This window comes from Bos taurus, chromosome 15 (assembly GCF_002263795.3).
Source record: "Bos taurus isolate L1 Dominette 01449 registration number 42190680 breed Hereford chromosome 15, ARS-UCD2.0, whole genome shotgun sequence".
NCBI classification, from domain to species: Eukaryota; Metazoa; Chordata; class Mammalia; order Artiodactyla; family Bovidae; genus Bos; species Bos taurus.
The window spans coordinates 50735953-50741952 of record NC_037342.1 but is presented as its reverse complement, the minus strand read 5'-3'; the positions used below and the strand labels follow the sequence as shown (position 1 = coordinate 50741952).

The 6000-nt window shown below is 44.4% G+C and overlaps 1 pseudogene; it reads right to left on the bottom strand.

Annotated features, from left to right (window-relative positions):
• Positions 1-217: 217 nt before the first annotated feature.
• LOC618213 (sSU72 RNA polymerase II CTD phosphatase homolog (S. cerevisiae) pseudogene) lies at positions 218-802 on the bottom strand (annotated as a pseudogene).
• Between the last annotated feature and the right edge of the window lie 5198 nt (positions 803-6000).

Below are 6000 nucleotides of genomic sequence, written 5' to 3'. Positions count from 1 at the left end.
GTGGAAGGGTTTGGATGCCTCCAGGGCGTTCATGTTATTTTGGCAGAAATAGATTTCCTTCTCCACTTCCTTCCCAGGCTGGAGTGTACCTGGAAAAAGTCATGTAGATGGCTTTTAGCAGAAAGGCCTTGGAAGCCGCTTCTGACAGAAAATAACCACCTAGCCCAATGTCCAGACACAAGTACTTACCAAGAGGAGCTGCAAGCAGACAAGATTCTCAGTAGAAGCAGACCGTGTGCAGAAAGCTCTTGCCAGTTTTGCTCTCGGCTGCCAGGAGCACCTGGACCAGAGAGTCCTCCAGGTTGTCTGCCTGCTGGAGGCGTTCACAGAGCTCACAGATGATGAAAGACCCAAGCGTGGCGTCCTCCAAGTTGTCCGCCATGTCCACGTTGATCACGTGCACAGGCTGGAAGGTCTCCTGCTCTCGGACCCACAGCTCCTCCACCACCTTGTTGTAGACGCTCTCCGCACAGGTGAAGATGACGTCAAAGTGATCTCGGCACTCTTGAAATCTTTCCGGGCGAGGCTTGATTCTCTCGTTTCTTCCCAGGATGTGTAAGATGCCGTTGCTATTATAGCGTTGTCTGTCTTTGCGCACAAGGTCCTTGCGCATCTCCTCATAGGTGGTGGAGAAATTGTAAACCACGGGGAGGTTGCGTGCCCTTCCTGGGAGCCTGACTCGAGACCCAGCTCCGAAGGACCTGACTCGGAATCCTTTCCTCCTGAGGATGCGGTGGGCCTCCATGCTCCTGTTCATGTTGCTCATGCAGACCACAGCCACACTGAGCGGATACGAGGGCATGGTGGCGGCCACTTGGGACTCTAGCCAGACGCCTGGACTTCAGGGGCTGAGGGAACTCTGAAGGCCAGGGGATGACCGACTGGGTCCAGCTCTTCCAAGGAGTGTTAGAGTCAAAGAAGAAAGAGGGCGTTTATATGGAGGCACTTGTCCTCAGTGGGAGGAGAAATCTTGATTGATGATTGGCTTAACTCTTGACTGATTGGATTTGAATGGTGGGCTGAGAGCAGAGAACCCAGTGCTGTTTTCTGAACAATCCCAGTGATGCAATCACCCAACCTCAATGCCACTATGTGCCGACCTAACCCCCACCCCCCTCCTGAGCATTTTGCCATCTCCAGTTAACCCTATCTGTGCCTGTGTGTATGGGGCTAGAATTGGTATCAGGCAAAACAACTAGACACTCACTGGCTTCTCACCAGCCTTCCAAAGAGCTGAAGACATGCATGTGGAAAAGGTCTTTGAGATTCCTGAGCCTTCTAATACAATGATGCAAAGAATGACAAAGAATGACAAGGGTTGTTCCCCGGATTTTCATTTTAGAGTTCATACTCCAGCAGAGCAGTTGTGAACTGTGAACTTCCAGATGTTCAAGCCAGTTTTAGAAAAGGCAGAGGAACCAGAAATCAAATTGCCAACATCTGCTGGATCATAGAAAAAGCAAGAGAGTTCCAGAAAAACATATACTTCTGCTTTATTGACTATGCCAAAGCCTTTGATGGACATAAGTTTGAGTGAACTCTGGGAAATGGTGATGGACAGGGAGGACTGGGGTGCTGTAATTCATGGGGTCGCAAAGAGTCGGACATGACTGAGTGACTGAACTGAACTGAGAGCAGTGTGCTAAATCCTAGGAAGGCATTCATGGGTCTTCTTATCAGTCAAGAAAAGCACGCACCAGTGTCAAAAGCAACCTCTGGAAAATATGACTGCCATTTGATAGGGTTTCACAAGTTGGAAGAACACCACATTTTTTTTTCCTTTCTCTCTTCTTCAATTCTTCAGAATTCTGGAGTGAACTGAACAGATCCTCCTCCCTTATCGTGTCTCCAAAAGCAGCTCAGTCTGAACACTCCATACTCAAAATAGAAGCCTTTTCATTGCTTTTTTCCATTTGCATAGCTGGTGAAACAACCGTACAGATATTAAACTTGAGGTTGGGACATTGACCACTAAGGAGACTTAATGCTGTCTTCCTAGAGCCACAGACTGAGTGTTCAGTCCATTGCAGTGATTCTCCGAGTGCAAAGAGTCCTATGTCAGTAAACAGCCCAAGTCTACTCAAAGTGTGACCCCCAGAGCATCAGCATGAACTGAAGGGGAGCTTGTTTAACCTGGGAATTGGACTCCCAGACCACTGAATTGGATTGTAGGGATGTGCACTAAAGATTGGGAGCAAGTTGATTAGTAACAGAGATTTCAGAAACTTGACTGAACCTCGGAAGTCGCTGAGAAGCACTGCCTCTAGATGGGAGGTTGAATATTCTGAAGAGAAAAGCCAGATTAGAGAAAAGGCCAGGCACACCTGTAAAGGTAGTCAGCTCTCAAATATGATGTGAAAATGTTTTTTAATAGTCACTGCCTGAGACCTGAGAGAGAGAGAGAGAGAGAGAGAGAGAGAGAGAGAGAGAAGAAAGATCTCTGAGCCCAAACTACAATCATGATACTACAGGAGGAAGTTATTTCATCATGGTCCTTTCTCTTCATAGGATGGCTCTAGGGTCACACAGTGGGGAAACCCTCTACTTCTGATCTGCTTTGTGTGCTCCTGAATTTCTCTCTGAGACTCAGGGTGGGGATGGGGGGTTCTTGTTCAGCATGCCAGCACTGTGGCAGCCAACAGTTGAGCTCTTAGTGCTAGAGCAGTGCTCTGTCTGCAGTGCTGGTAGAGGAGACCTTACAGGGCAGGGTTTCCTTCACTTTCTGCCAAATCTGAGCCCTATTTAACTGGACACCATCCCTGTTTTTCACCTTGAGATAAGCTTGAATATGTTTTCATTTATATGAAGATTGATTTCCTTTAGAGTCAGTTCTCTTTTGAATGATGTCAACATCTTTTTTAATGATTACTACCTCTTTTCTTTCTTTTTTTAAAAAAATCAATCCTGTAGACAAAATCTCTTCTCCTCAAAGTTATCTTCTGACTTTCTGGACTTACCACTCTGAGGAAGCCCATATTCTGTCAATTCTGGATGTAAAATCAATAGATACAGGTCAAATACTTAACAAACCCTACAAGTGCACACATCACCCATTCAACACCAACAATATTTGGTATTATCACTTCTTCCCCAACTACCTTTTTCTGCACACTCCCTGCGAGGGCAGCTTCCATACTTCCACCCAGATCTCTGCCACTACATCAAAATCCAAAGCAGGATATTCACCAACCTTCAACCACCCACCTTCCAATCTTTTGTTTCTCTTTTTCAACTCTAATAGCTCTTAGACAAACTATGCTTCAGCATCCATTTCATCCAGTTCTGTTCCCCTTATTTTTCCATGGATACTTACTATGTTAAGAGGCATTACTGTAGTCACTTCTGTGTAACATCTACAGTTTTTGAACCAGTTGCACTCTCTCATATTTGACTCCTGCATATCCCCACAGACAGGAATTCAACCAACAGCTTTTTCTGCATGTGGATTTTCTGGCAAAATAAGTTCACCTGGAAAAATCATTTCTCTTTCTTTCAAAGGGCTCCTAAATCTCCCTACTTCAATTTTGTGGTCCCATCATTGGAAAAGATCATCTCAGCTGACTCCTACTCCTTCTCCATTCCTGACCGTGACTGTCCACCCTCAGATGAGAGACTGATCTTGAATACCACTGACTCTACCAGGAAAGAAAACCGTCATCTCCCTACCACTGCCCTCTTCAGATATAGATGCACCTTCTCACATGTGGGGAAAGACAGAAATTGAGAGTGCTTCTATATCCATCCCTCTCTCTTCTCTTCATCAAGTCTTGTCTTTTCAACTCAAATACCTCCCTCTGCTCCCACAGCTTCTCCCCCTATGCAGAGCCACCTCCCTACTCCTCAGTGCACTCCTGTCCTCAGAATGTCCTGTACTCCCTGATCCCTCCAGACCCATGGAACTCCATGCCACCTACACAGATAAAAAAGTCCACACTTCCTTTCTGATAGTGAGTAAACTACTTCACCATACCAGCTACCTCTCTTTTGTTTTCTCCTGGAAGTCACATAGGACTTGGTGGCACAGCTGGTCAGAACCAAGAATGTTTCACTGCCGAGCAATGCAGATCCATTTTCAGAGGAGCACAAAACAAAAAAACAACGAATGTTTGAAGTGAGAAGTAAATTCTCAAGAGAAAAGAATGCTTTTCTACATGGGATTTATAGGCTTTGAAAAAAAGGAGATCAAGATACCCAGTTGGTAAGATCCATCCCCTACCACAAATGAGAAGGCACCTTTTCTTAAATTAAAGAGTTTTATTTTGATTTATTTCATTTTGTTTATTTAAATGAGCTACATAGTTCAACAGATAGGGCTTCGATTTTAGTAATAAATGCAACCAGGGTTACAGCGATTTCTAATTTTCTTTCATAAATAAGCTATTTGATTAAACAAATCATGCTTGGATTTTCCCCTAAAAAAGCCACACATGATCTACCCTGAGTTTCTAATAAAGTAGGCATTCATCAAAGACAAACACTCTAAAAGCAAAAATATTTCCAATTCAATATAATTTCCATTCAATGTATTCCCATCCCACTTAAGAAAAAACAACCCGTCGTATCGACACCATGCCAAAAGGACAAAAGGAAATCAGTATCCATATAGATCAATAAAATAGAAACTGTTCCTTTTTCTCAGAATATCCTTCAATGCATTGCTTGTCCTGGGCTCTGTGATCAGCTTTGATTGTCCATCCAGAAGAGAGTCCTCGAGATTAACCTCCTTGCAGAACCCTGTGAACACTGAGTCCTTCCTTCCAGGTCCAGTTCCACACCATCGTTCCCCACATTGGAAGGGTTGGCATGTCATGTTGGCATGAGAGGGTTCCTATTCTCTTGACAATTCTTTATGTGAAGTCACTAGAACAGGTCCCATTCATAGCAAACCCAACCAGCACAAAGATCACTCATTCAATATCAAAGATATTCAGTGTTGTTACATTTGTCCAACTGCTTTTGTCTACACCTTCCCCCAAGACAGCAACTTCCCAAGATCCATCCAGATCTCTGCAGTACATCTAAACCTGAAGCAGGACACTCATCAACCTTCAACTGTCAACCCTCAAATCTTTGTTATTTTTTCAGCTCTAAGGACTCTTAGACAAACCATGTCCCACCATCCATTTCATCCAGTCCCATTCCCTTTAACTTTTCCATGGACACTTTCTATGTTGAGTTTCCTCACTGGAGTCACTCCTTCGGAACACCAGCCGCACTTTTACATGCTTTATCATATTTGCCTCCTCCATACCCCTACAGACAGGAAATCAACCAAAAATATTTTCTTAATTCCTTCCAGTGAATGTTCTGACAAAAGTAAGATCTCCTGGACAGATCATTTCTCTCTCTTATAAAGGGTCCCCAACATTCCCTATTTGCATTTTGTGTTCCCATCATTGGAGATGATCATCTCAACACACTATCGGATCCCTTTCCCATTCCTGCCCTACTTACCTCAACATCAGATGAAAGACTGACCTTGAAGCTCATTGAATCTACCCAGAAAGAAACCCTCACCTCCCTACTGCCAGCACTGCCCCATGTGGATAAGTACACCCTGTCACCAGTGTGGAAAGACAGAAAACTGACATTGCTTCTAAATTCTTCCCTCTCTCTCTCTCCTCTTCAGCATGTTCCATCCTTCAACTCCACCATCTTCCTATGATCCCACAGCTTGTCCCCCTGTCCAGAGCATCCACTTTACTGCTCAATCCACACTCCTCGGGAAATCCTCTACTAGCTCATCCCTTGCCTCCAGGTACACTCTTGCTCCATCCTACCTTTGCTCTGTAAATAAAGTCCACATCAATCTTCTGACATAGCAAGATACCTCATTCAACCAGGCCAACTCCCCCTTCCTTTAATTTCTGCTGTAAGTTACACATGCCTAGGTGTCATTGCTGGTCAGACCCAAGATGATTCACTTCCCTACACATAGAATCCACGTTTAGAGGAGTTCAATAATCAATGAAACTTTTATGCATGAAGAAAATCCGCTTG